Here is a 12,894-nt window from a genome sequence, read left to right on the forward strand (position 1 = left end):
ACGCAGATTATTATTATTAAAATATTAAACTTTAATATAATATAATAATAATAAAAAAGACATTTAATTCCTTGAAAAGTCCAACGCATATGATTATTATCAAAATATTAAACTTTAATATAATATAAAAAAAGAAAAAAAGAAGACATTTAAAAAAAATATTTAAAAATCACAATTCACATATATAGATAATTGTAAACACAATCCGTGCATAGTACGAGTGATATGCTAGTCTATACTATATATTAAGCAAAAGGGGATTTTTAACCCAAAGCCTTGTGGGAGCTCTAATCTCCCAATCTAAATTTCTTGATTTTTTGATTTAAAAAAAAAAATCTTAACATTTATTAGCTTCTCTCAACTCCCAAGTCTTACTATCATAATAACACTTTAATGCATTAAGAACAAGCATTAAAAAACTTCTTTGAAATCCCACACATATGAATTCCTTGAAAAGTTTCAACACATGTGATTATTATCCCTCATAATAACACTTTAATGTATTAAGAACAAGCATAAAAAAAATTTCTTCAAAAGTCCAACACATATGATTATTATCAAAATATTAAATTTTAATACAATATAATAAAAAAAAAGACATTTAATTCCTTGAAAAGTCCAACACATACGATTATTATCAAAATATTAAACTTTAATATAATATAAAAAAGGAAAAAAAGAAGACATTTAAAAAAAAAATATTTAAAAATCACAGTTCACATATATAGATAATTGTAAACATAATCCGGCAAAAGGGGATTTTTAACCCCAAGCCTTGTGGGAGCTCCAATCTCCCAATCTAAATTTCTTGATTTTTTGATTTAAAAAAAAAATCTTAACATTTATTAACTTCTCCCAACTCCTAAGTCTTACTCTCATAATAACACTTTAATGCATTAAGAACAAGCATAAAAAAACTTCTTTGAAATCCCACACATGAATTCCTTGGAAAGTTTCAACACATATGATTATTATCCCTCATAATAACACTTTAACGCATTAAGAACACGCATAAAAAAATTTCTTCAAAAGTCCAACACATATGATTATTATCAAAATATTAAATTTTAATATAATATAATAAAAAAAAAGACATTTAATTCCTTGAAAAGTCGAACACATATGATTATTATCAAAATATTAAACTGTAACGCCCTCAAATTTAACCCATTATATATCATTGACATGCATTATTTAAAGAAGACATTTTATTAATTCATTCATCAGAGTATTACTAAATAATCGAATAAAATGCCCTACAGGCTTACATCTTTCCAAGCCAACACTTGGATACAAAAATACGAGTTCTAACTCAATACAAGAAAAGCCCTAGGCTTGAGTGTTTACATGTACTAACAAATAAAAGCAAACAACAGAAAAAAAAATAGTCTTCAGAATCCAAGTCCTTCCAAGCTAAGTTCTTGGAGGTAGCTTATCCCCTGAACCTGAAAATGATGTTCCCATAAAGGGTGAGCCACAGCCCAGTAGAAATATACTAAACCACATATAAGTAATGAATAAATCAATAGCATTCAACAGATGGTTAACCAGGATAATCAATTACTTCATTTTACAGTCTCGTGACACTATTGTCTAAGATACGTTTTACTTCCCAGTTTTATCAACATGGCTCAGAACCTGGCCAAACTTACAACAGTGAATTACATATATCGTATTCACATCCTTCCAATATCAACAAACAAATGAGACTCAAGCTCAAATAAATCAAAACACTTCATACTTCCAGATTGATACACATTTTAGTGCTGTATCAATAAAACACTTCTATATAAATAAGCACACATAAAAGTGATGCTAATGGAGTCCATCCCCTATCTCCTCCCAAACAAAATCCGGTTTAGAGGTCCATCCCCTATCTTCCCCTAAACCGTGGAGTACATCCCCTATCTCCTCCCACACACAAAACAATGTATGCAAATGCAATGCTCAATCAATACACGTATTTTCTATCAATGCAACAGTCAAAATTTATGACTTAACCAATGTGATTAGTTTCAGTTATTCCTAATCCACATGCAATGTCTACAACAATCACGACTATCCTCCACCGATAGCCCAAAACAGTTATTTCTAAACTGAAAATAACTATGTAAACAATTCAATAGACAAATGATATCAATTACCCAATTACGCCATTTAATCAATGAATTCCCCAATTCCATGAATTTAACCCTCTTTTCCCAATTCCATGAATTACTTATACAAATTAATTCAATAATACAACTAGGGTTTTTCCCAAAATTTACCAAAGTATCCCCAACATATCAAAATACCAAAACTTAGAACAAAACCTATAAAATGGAGTAGGAAATCCCTACCTCAGAGAAAACAACCCAAATGGTGAAGACAGAGATGAGTGCCCAAAGACCAAAATGCTCCAAATTGCCAAATGTTCAGATTAAATGAAAGCTCTCGACTCCCTCTATCTTTTTAATAAAGCAACTAGTGTTGAAACACTCTCTAAACAGATCAAACCTAAGAGAGAAGGTGAGTAGGGAAAGAGAGAGGTCAAACCTAGGGTTTGGAATCAAAAGAATATGAAAAAGACTGATCAAATCCCGCTGCTGTGTATTTAAACTGGACAGGCTCGCTCGAGCGAAGACTTGGTCGCTCGAGCGACCAGACACAGAGAATCTACGCTCGAGCCAAGGAAGCCTTGCTCGAGCCAACAACCCAAAAGCTCGCTCGAGCGAAAGAAAGCTCGATCGAGTGAAGAACTCAAACCCTCAGGTCTGAAACCAGACTCACGCTCGAGTGAAGGAACTATTGCTCGAGCGAAGAACAAGCTAACTCGCTCGAGCGAAGAAAAGCTCGCTCGAGCTACCAAACCCCGGCTCGAGCGAAGAACCAAAACAACATCTCGCTCGAGCGACAAACTCCTCGCTCGAGCTAATAACCAAAATTCTGGACAGCAACACTTGGTTTCTAAACCCAACCAACCTGAACAAACCTGCCCAACACATCCTATAATTCCAAATGAGAAAATAAGGAACAACAACAACAACAATTATACAATGACAGAATCTACGGAACAGTCCGGATACAATAATCAAATGGGAAAAGACCGGGGTCGCTATAACCTCCCCCCCTTCAAAGAATTTCGTCCCCGAAATTAGGCACAAATTTGAAAACAGGTTTTTCTCAATACCCAAAGATAGTATATAACAATAATAAACAACTTGACCCAATACTGGTCACTTCATCTCTTTATCAAGAGGCATCCCACAATATATATAAAACAACATATATTTCAACCTGCACCACTATTATGCATTATTCCTTTCAATGTTAACAATTTCCATATCATATTCAATTGCATGATATATATAACACATCCAACAATGTAATCAACATATACAATGTTACACTAATCTTCTATAATGAAACAAGTTTCAAGATACACCCATTTACCAAAACATACTCAATGTTTTACAACTTAAGACATATGTAAAGCTCTTAAGTTCAACAATATAACAGAATCTAATTATAAGATTACAAATCAACAAACATGTCCGGATATTTCTCGCGGACTTCCAATTCACGTTCCCAAGTGGCTTCCTCCACTCCGTGGTGTTTCCACAAAACTTTGACCAAAGGAATGGTCTTGCCTCGCAAAACTTGATCCCGCCTATCCAAGACTCGAATCGGTCTCTCCTCATACGAGACATCCTCATCCACTACTAAATCGGTCCAATCCAACACATGTGATGGATCCGGCTCATACTTCCGAAGCATACTCACATGAAACACGTCATGTACTCCGGACAACTGCGGCGGCAAAGCTAAACGATAAGCAGCCTCGCCAATCCTCTCAAGGATCTCAAACGGACCAATGAACCGAGGGGACAACTTCCCACTCTTCCCAAACCTCATCAGACCCCGTCTAGGTGATATCTTCAGAAAGACATGATCACCCACCTCAAACACCAAAGGTCTCCTCCTACGGTCGGCATACGATTTCTGACGACTCTGTGCTGTAACAAGCCTCTTACGGATAAGCTCAACTTTCTCCGTCGTTTCCCTCACCAACTCTGGACCCAACAGAGGTGCATCACCCACCTCGGCCCAACACACAGGAGATCTACACGGTCGGCCATACAAGGCCTCAAATGGTGCCATACCGATACTAGACTGGAAACTGTTGTTGTAGGCAAACTCCACCAACGGCAAGTGCCTCTCCCACGACCCACTAAAGTCTAGAACACAACCCCGAAGCATATCCTCAAGTATCTGAATAGTACGCTGGAACTGTCCGTCAGTCTGAGGATGATAAGCCATGCTAAAGGTCAACTTAGTGCCTAAGGCACTCTGCAAACTCTGCCACAACCTGGCAGTAAAACGAGGATCTCTATCTGAGACGATCGTCACTGGGACCCCGTGCAATCTCACTATGTCTCGAATATACAAGTCGGCAAGATGATCTACCGAATCTCTCACGCGCATAGAAATAAAGTGCGCCGACTTAGTCAACCGGTCTACAACCACCCAAATAGCATCACTACCCCGCTGAGTCCTCGGAAGACCTACAATGAAGTCCATAGTGACATGCTCCCACTTCCACTCGGCAATAGGCAAGGGTTGCAACAAACCCGCTGGCCTCTAATGCTCGGCCTTCACTTGCTGGCAAGTAAGGCACTTAGATACGAAAGCTGCCACATCTCTCTTCATACCCCGCCACCAAAACTGACGACCCAAATCCCGATACATCTTAGTGCCTCCCGGATGCACCGCAAGGCGTGAATGATGAAACTCTCGGAGTACCTCCTCTCGGCAAGACTCCGGCACAAACAGACGGTCTCGGTATCTCACACTCAGGTCGGAATACACCGTCAAACCCTTCTCAACCTTCCCACCGGAAATCTTCTCACGGAGAGATTCTACCTCAAAATCACCTCTCTGAGCCTCTAACACTCGAATCACAAGTGAAGGCTGTGCAATAACAGAAAACAAGGCCGCAGCCTCAACGGATTCGCCCAGAAGTAAATCAAACTCCCCAAGTGCACCCAACATCTCCCATTCTCGGATGGCAATACTAGCTATGTCACCAACAGGTTTCCTGCTAAGGGCATCGGCCACCACATTGGCCTTTCCCGGATGATAATGCAACTCAAAGTCATAATCCTCTATAAATTCCATCCACCTCCTCTGCCTCAAGTTCAAGTCTTTCTGTGTAAACAAATACTTCAGACTCTTATGATCCGAGAACACCTCGAACCTCTCACCATAAAGATAATGCCTCCAAATCTTCAAGGCAAATATCATAGCTGCTAACTCTAGATCATGCGTAGGGTAATTCTGCTCGTGAATTTTCAACTGACGTGAGCCATAGGCAACTACTTTCCCCTCTTGCATTAACACACAACCCAGACCCTCTCGTGAGGCGTCACAATAGACTGCATAACCTAACCCTCTCTCTGGAATAACCAATACTGGAGCGGTAGTCAGTCTAACTTTCAACTCCTGAAACGACTTTTCACAAGTCTCACTCCATACAAATTTGACTCCCTTCCGAGTCAGCCTAGTCAACGGTGATGCTAACCTGGAGAAATCTTTCACAAATCGACGGTAATACCCAGCTAATCCCAGAAAACTGCGGATGTCAAATACACTCTTAGGCTGTGCCCAATCCTGCACTGCCTCTACCTTGGATGTATCAACAGACACTCCTTCACCGGATACCACATGGCCTAAGAATTTGACTTCTCTCAGCCAGAACTCACACTTCCCAAACTTGGCATACAGCCTATGGGCTCTAAGTAACTCAAGCACCACCCTCAAGTGTGCCTCGTGCTCCTCCTCAGAAGGCGAATAGATAAGGATGTCGTCCACAAAAACGACTACAAACCGATCCAAGAATTCCCGGAAAATCCGGTTCATCAAGTCCATAAAGACTGCCGGTGCATTGGTGAGTCCGAATGGCATCACCAAAAACTCATAATGGCCATACCGCGTACGGAATGCCGTCTTCGAAATATCCTCTTCCCTAACCCTCAACTGGTGGTAACCCGATCTCAAGTCTATCTTAGAGAAACAACGGGAACCCTTCAACTGGTCAAACAGGTCATCTATACGGGGCATAGGGTACTTATTCTTGACCGTAGCCCGATTCAACTTCCGGTAATCTATACAAAGTCTCAAAGCACCTCCTTTCTTTTTAACAAAGAGGGCCGGTGCTCCCCACGGCGAAACACTAGGACGTATAAAACCCTTGTCTAATAACTCCTGGAGCTGAATCTTCAACTCAACTAACTCGGCTGGGGCAAAACGATAAGGTGCTATAGAAATCGGTGCTGTGCCTGGCACTAGGTCAATGGAAAACTCAATCTCCCGATGCGGTGGCAAACCAACAAGATCCTCAGGAAAGACGTCCGAGTACTCACAAACCACCCTTGGCAACACAATCTGTGTCTCCTCATCCTCACTAATCGAAAGGTTAGCAAGTAAACTACTAAGCTCACTCCGTCCTCGTGGAACATACCCCGGTGGCAACACATCACCAACCCGGTCCCCCAGAAAATGAAAATACTCTCCGCTCAAGGTACAACAAGTGACCCTCTGGCGGTAGCAATCAATAACTGCCCGGTATGACGATAACCAGTCCATACCCAAAATAACATCGAAACTCCTCATAGGCATAACGACAAAGGAAAATGGGATTCTATGATAATTAACCTCTATATCACAACCCCTAACACCTTGTTTCAAAATCAATTCACCCCCAAGAGGTGACACTACACATATAGGAGATGCTAACTGTGCTAACTCCAATTCCAAAACAGATGCAAATGCAGCAGACACAAAGGAATGAGATGCACCCGTATCAATCAAAACATTAGCAACCGAGTTGCAAAAAAAGAAGGTACCTCTCACAACTGATGGAGTCGGTACAAGATCCTGCGCGGTAACAGCGTACACGCGCCCAGACGACCTCTGATCAACCTGCTCACCCCTAGGAGCATAAGATTGCTGCACTGTCTGGGACGATGAAGCCCCCTGATTAGCCCTCGAGGCCTGACCCGACTGAGCTGGCTGCTGACCCTGAATCGGCCTCAAACCAGATGCACCAGGTGTGCCACCCAACTGTGGGCAATACCTCTTCATGTGCCCTGGCTGACCACACTGATAACACGAGAGTGGCTGACCTCTACCCTGACTCTGGCTCTGAGATCGAGCCGATGATGATGCTGCTCTCTGCACTCCTCCCCTCTGAGGACAAACTGGAGACTTGTGGCCCAGCTGGCCACACTTGAAACAGGTAATGTCTCCCTGACTGCCTTTCCCCGAACTAGCACTCGGTACAGGAAAAGTCGATCTCGAAAAGCTACCCTGAGACTGCTGGGGATTAAAACCCTTCTGTCTCCTACCATCACTCTGACTATCCTGACTCCTCTTGGAGCCCTTCTGCCCTTCCTCCTCCTCCTGCATCATGATCTCCATATGGGCTGCAGCATCAACCATACGCCCATAATCCCGAATCATAGTTCCCCCAACTCTCAGCTTGAGGCCACGCCTCAACTTCTTCTCAAACTCAATACAACGGCGTTCCTCAGACGCCACCAACTCAGGTGCAAACCTGGACAAACTAGTAAATGCAGCCTCAAACTCGGCCACTGAAGAACTCGCCTGCTTAAGCTGACAAAACCGGTCTCGCAGCTTTTCCCTGACTGCCGGAGATAAAAAATTCTCCTGGAAAGCATTCACAAAAGCCTCCCACGTACCTCCTATACGCCCCTTAGTAAACTTCCACCACTGACCCGCATCCCCCTTCAGCTGGAAAGATGCCAAGGTCACTTTCAACCCCTCGTCTTCGATGCCAAGCATCTCAAACGTCTTCGTTGTCTGTTCGAGCCATTCATCTGCCTTAAGTGGCTCTTTAGGATCACCCACAAATTCATCCGGATTAGACCGGAAGAACTCCCTCTTCAGAAAGGAAGGTCCTGCATCCGCAATAACAGCCTGAGCTTGATTCTCAGCTCTGAGAATGCCTACTGACTCCCTGAATGCCCCTGCTATCTCTCGGGCTAGAGCGCCCATAGCCTGCTGGCCTACTGGCTCGGCCACATTGGCCTGGCCAATTCCCTCTTGAACTGCCGGAATCTCTTCTGGCACAGGCAACTCCTGCCTACTCGGCCTACCACGCCTACCGCGTCCTCGTCCTCGTCCCGACATCCTAATAAAGGAAACAAAGACATTAGCACATTAATAAATGTGCCGAAGCTAAACACTCGCGTCCTAATACAATGGACAATAATAATTCATTCCACGTAAGCACATAATCACATAAGCACCTACGAATTTCATTCCCGGATAATGATAGTCCCAATGCGTTACTATAGTTCCGGTTGGAAGCAGCAGTGATCAAGTGCCTTTCCAACAAGACTACTAGAAACTCAATGGTCCAATCAACATCCTAGAAACTACATTCCATACCCACATAATCACATAAACATGTTATCACCTAAGCATATAACATTACACTAAGTCTCTATCAAACGAGACGAACCCAATGTGATACTAATCACTTCCCACGTATCCAAAGTATTCAAACCCGGTACGCTCTGATACCAAGTTGTAACGCCCTCAAATTTAACCCATTATATATCATTGACATGCATTATTTAAAGAAGACATTTTATTAATTCATTCATCAGAGTATTACTAAATAATCGAATAAAATGCCCTACAGGCTTACATCTTTCCAAGCCAACACTTGGATACAAAAATACGAGTTCTAACTCAATACAAGAAAAGCCCTAGGCTTGAGTGTTTACATGTACTAACAAATAAAAGCAAACAACAGAAAAAAAAATAGTCTTCAGAATCCAAGTCCTTCCAAGTTAAGTCCTTGGAGGTAGCTTATCCCCTGAACCTGAAAATGATGTTCCCATAAAGGGTGAGCCACAGCCCAGTAGAAATATACTAAACCACATATAAGTAATGAATAAAGCAATAGCATTCAACAGATGGTTAACCAGGATAATCAATTACTTCATTTTACAGTCTCGTGACACTATTGTCTAAGATACGTTTTACTTCCCAATTTTATCAACATGGCTCAGAACCTGGCCAAACTTACAACAGTGAATTACATATATCGTATTCACATCCTTCCAATATCAACAAACAAATGAGACTCAAGCTCAAATAAATCAAAACACTTCATACTTCCAGATTGATACACATTTTAGTGCTGTATCAATAAAACACTTCTATATAAATAAGCACACATAAAAGTGATGCTAATGGAGTCCATCCCCTATCTCCTCCCAAACAAAATCCGGTTTAGAGGTCCATCCCCTATCTTCCCCTAAACCGTGGAGTACATCCCCTATCTCCTCCCACACACAAAACAATGTATGCAAATGCAATGCTCAATCAATACACGTATTTTCTATCAATGCAACAGTCAAAATTTATGACTTAACCAATGTGATTAGTTTCAGTTATTCCTAATCCACATGCAATGTCTACAACAATCACGACTATCCTCCACCGATAGCCCAAAACAGTTATTTCTAAACTGAAAATAACTATGTAAACAATTCAATAGACAAATGATATCAATTACCCAATTACGCCATTTAATCAATGAATTCCCCAATTCCATGAATTTAACCCTCTTTTCCCAATTCCATGAATTACTTATACAAATTAATTCAATAATACAACTAGGGTTTTTCCCAAAATTTACCAAAGTATCCCCAACATATCAAAATACCAAAACTTAGAACAAAACCTATAAAATGGAGTAGGAAATCCCTACCTTAGAGAAAACAACCCAAATGGTGAAGATAGAGATGAGTGCCCAAAGACCAAAATGCTCCAAATTGCCAAATGTTCAGATTAAATGAAAGCTCTCGACTCCCTCTATCTTTTTAATAAAGCAACTAGGGTTGAAACACTCTCTAAACAGATCAAACCTAAGAGAGAAGGTGAGTAGGGAAAGAGAGAGGTCGAACCTAGGGTTTGGAATCAAAAGAATATGAAAAAGACTGATCAAATCCCACTGCTGTGTATTTAAACTGGACAGGCTCGCTCGAGCGAAGACTTGGTCGCTCGAGCGACCAGACACAGAGAATCTACGCTCAAGCCAAGGAAGCCTTGCTCGAGCCAACAACCCAAAAGCTCGCTTGAGCGAAAGAAAGCTCGATCGAGCGAAGAACTCAAACCCTTAGGTCTGAAACCAGACTCACGCTCGAGCGAAGGAACTATTGCTCGAGCGAAGAACAAGCTAACTCGCTCAAGCGAAGAAAAGCTCGCTCGAGCCAAGAATGCAAAGCTACAGGTCCAACCCAGACGCAAACTCTCGCTCGAGCTACCAAACCCCGGCTCGAGCGAAGAACCAAAACAACATCTCGCTCGAGCGACAAACTCCTCGCTCGAGCGAATAACCAAAATTCTGGACAGCAACACTTGGTTTCTAAACCCAACCAACCTGAACAAACCTGCCCAACACATCCTATAATTCCAAATGAGAAAATAAGGAACAACAACAACAACAATTATACAATGACAGAATCTACGGAACAGTCCGGATACAATAATCAAATGGGAAAAGACCGGGGTCGCTATATAAACTGTAATATAATATAAAAAAGGAAAAAAATAAGACATTTAAAAAAAATATTTAAAAATCACAATTCACATATATAGATAATTGTAAACATAATCCGGCAAAAGGGGGTTTTTAACCCCAAACCTTGTGGGAGTTCCAATCTCCCAATCTAAATTTCTTGATTTTTTGATTTAAAAAAAAATCTTAACATTTATTAACTTCTCCCAACTCTCAAGTCTTACTCTCATAATAACACTTTAATGCATTAAGAACAAACATAAAAAAACTTCTTTGAAATCCCACACATATGAATTCCTTGAAAAGTTTCAACAGATATGATTATTATCCCTCATAATAACACTTTAATGCATTAAGAACAAGTATAAAAAAAATTTATTCAAAAGTCCAACACATATGATTATTATCAAAATATTAAATTTTAATATAATATAATAAAAAAAAAGACATTTAATTCCTTGAAAAGTCCAACACATATGATTATTATCAAAATATTAAACTTTAATATAATATAAAAAATGAAAAAAAGAAGACATTTAAAAAAAAACATTTAAAAATCACAATTCACATATATAGATAATTGTAAACATAATCCGTGCATAGCACGGGTGATATGCTAGTCTATACTATATATTAAGCAAAAAGGGGTTTTTAACCCCAAGCATTGTAGGAGTTTCAATCTCCCAATCTAAATTTTTTGATTTTTTGATTTAAAAAAAAAAATCTTAGCATTTGTTAACTTTTCTCAACTTCAAAGTCTTACCCTCATAATAACACTTTAATGTATTAAGAACAAGTATAAAAAAAATTCTTTGAAATCCAACACATATGAATTCCTTGAAAAATTCAAACAATATGATTATTATTCTTCATAATAACACTTTAATGCATTAAGAACAAGTATAAAAAAAATTCTTTGAAATCTAACACATATGAATTCCTTGAAAAGTCCAAACACATATGATTATTATTCCTCATAATAACACTTTAATGCATTAAAAACAAATATAAAAAAAAATTCTTGAAAAGTCCAACACATATGATTATTATCAAAATATTAACTTCAATATAATATAAAAAAAGACATTTAAAATAAAATAAAAAAGAAAACATTTAAAAATCACAATTCACATATATAGATAATTGTAAAGACAATCCGTGCATAGCACGGGTGATATGTTAATATGATTATTATCAAAATATTAAACTTTAATATAATATAATAAAAAAAAAGACATTTAATTCCTTGAAAAGTCTAACACATATGATTATTATCAAAAAATTAAATTTTAATATAATATAAAAAAGGAAAAAAAGTAGGCATTTAAAAAAAAAAAAGAGAAGACATTTAAAAATTACAATTCACATATATAGATAATAATTGTAAACATAATCCGTGCATAGCACGGTTGATATGCTAGTTATCTATATATGTGAATTGTGATTTTTAAATGTTTTTTTTTAAATGTCTTTTTTTTTTCTTTTTTTATATTATATTAAAGTTTAATATTTTGATAATAATCATATGTTTTGAACTTTCACTACAACAAGTTGGGCCTTGAGTGACGAAATTTTTTTGTCTTCAAAGAGCTAATTTCGTCACTATAGATATTTGTGAGGAAATATTTTCGTCACCGGTTTCGTCATTGAACGTTTGTCACTAAAAACCAACGTGACGAAAAATAATTTCGTCACCAATGAAATTACTTCAGCGACGAAATTTGTTGTCACCAATAAAACAACATTTTGTCACAAAAAATTCTCATTTTCGTCACCAAATAGTTTTTCAATACCATATTTATAACTTTAGTTGACGAATAAATTTGTCACGCATGTTGATCATTAATGAGGAAATAATTTCGTCACAATAAGATGTAAAGATGACGAAATTTTTCGTCTTCAAAAGTCATAATTTTGTCACCAATAAAACAATATTTTGTCGCCAAAAATTCTCATTTTCGTCACCAAATAGTTATTCAGTACCATATTTATAACTTTAGTTGACGAATAAATTTGTCACGCATGTTGATCATTGATGAGGAAATAATTTCGTCACAATAAGATGTAAAGGTGACGAAATTTTTCGTCTTCAAAAGTCATAATTTTGTCACCAATAAAACAACATTTTGTTGCCAAAAATTCTCATTTTCGTCACCAAATAATTATTCAGTACCATATTTATAATTTTAGTTGACGAATAAATTTGTCACGCATGTTGATCATTGATGAAGAAATAATTTCGTCACAATAAGATGTAAAGGTGACGAAATTTTTCGTCTTCAAAAGTCATATATGGGTGA

This window comes from Camellia sinensis, chromosome 5 (genome assembly GCF_055761805.1).
Source record: "Camellia sinensis isolate YWXY chromosome 5, ASM5576180v1, whole genome shotgun sequence".
NCBI lineage: Eukaryota > Viridiplantae > Streptophyta > Magnoliopsida > Ericales > Theaceae > Camellia > Camellia sinensis.